The following is a 930-nucleotide window of genomic DNA, read 5'->3' on the forward strand; positions in this document are numbered from 1 at the left end:
ATTTCTGTAATTATAAACTGTCTGCAATTGTGTTGTGTGAGTTTTCCTCAGTGCCTACCATGAAATACACTAGGGGTGTCATACCACAAAAGGTTGGGTTTGTGAATAAAATCTCATTTCTGTGAAGAGAGTAGGTACTTGTAAGCATTTTGGGAATAAACTGGATTGTAAAATGAAAAACAAAAACATTGGGACTGTGATGTAGCCAAGCAGTGGAGTAGTTGCCTAAAGAGCATAAGACCCTGGAAGAAAAGTTTCTTAACCTTAGAATGTTAGAAGTTTGTATGAACAAACTTCTTTCTTCGTCTTGGGCATTATTCCTGTGCTCTTCAGATCAAGGAGTGCACTCTACCGCTTGAGCCATAGCGCCACTTCCAGTTTTCTAGTGGTTTAATGGAGATAAGGGTTTCACAGCCTTTCCTGCCAGATCAGGCCTTGAACCACCATCCTCAGATCTCTGCCTCCTGAGTAACTAGGATCATAGGGATGGGCCTCCAACTCCTAGCACATGAACAAACGTCTTAAAGATTGATTCTGAAGAAGGAAACTTGGAATATAATTTTAGTACAAATAATTTATAATGCCATGATTAAGACACTAATTCAGAAGTATTTATTCATTGGTTGGTTTCTTAGTTTATTCACATATATATACACATTATATATATATATATATATATATATATATATATATACACATAATATGTACATTATTAACAAATACATATATATTACTAAAAACATAGCTTTGAAGTGTACCTAAGAACATATGTGCTCATGTAAAGTTATTCAACTGCACAAGTTGATTTTTTTTTTCACTTTGGTTGGTACCTTAAATTAGGTGGGATTTGTGTACTGTTGATTGTTTTCTGTTTTTGGAGGAGTTTTCTCCCCTTTATGCCCCAAACCCCCTTTCCCTGCATTTGAACTC

Source organism: Dipodomys merriami, unplaced genomic scaffold (genome assembly GCF_024711535.1).
Source record: "Dipodomys merriami isolate MVZ:Mamm:240054 unplaced genomic scaffold, mDipMer1.0.p SCAF_218, whole genome shotgun sequence".
NCBI classification, from domain to species: Eukaryota; Metazoa; Chordata; class Mammalia; order Rodentia; family Heteromyidae; genus Dipodomys; species Dipodomys merriami.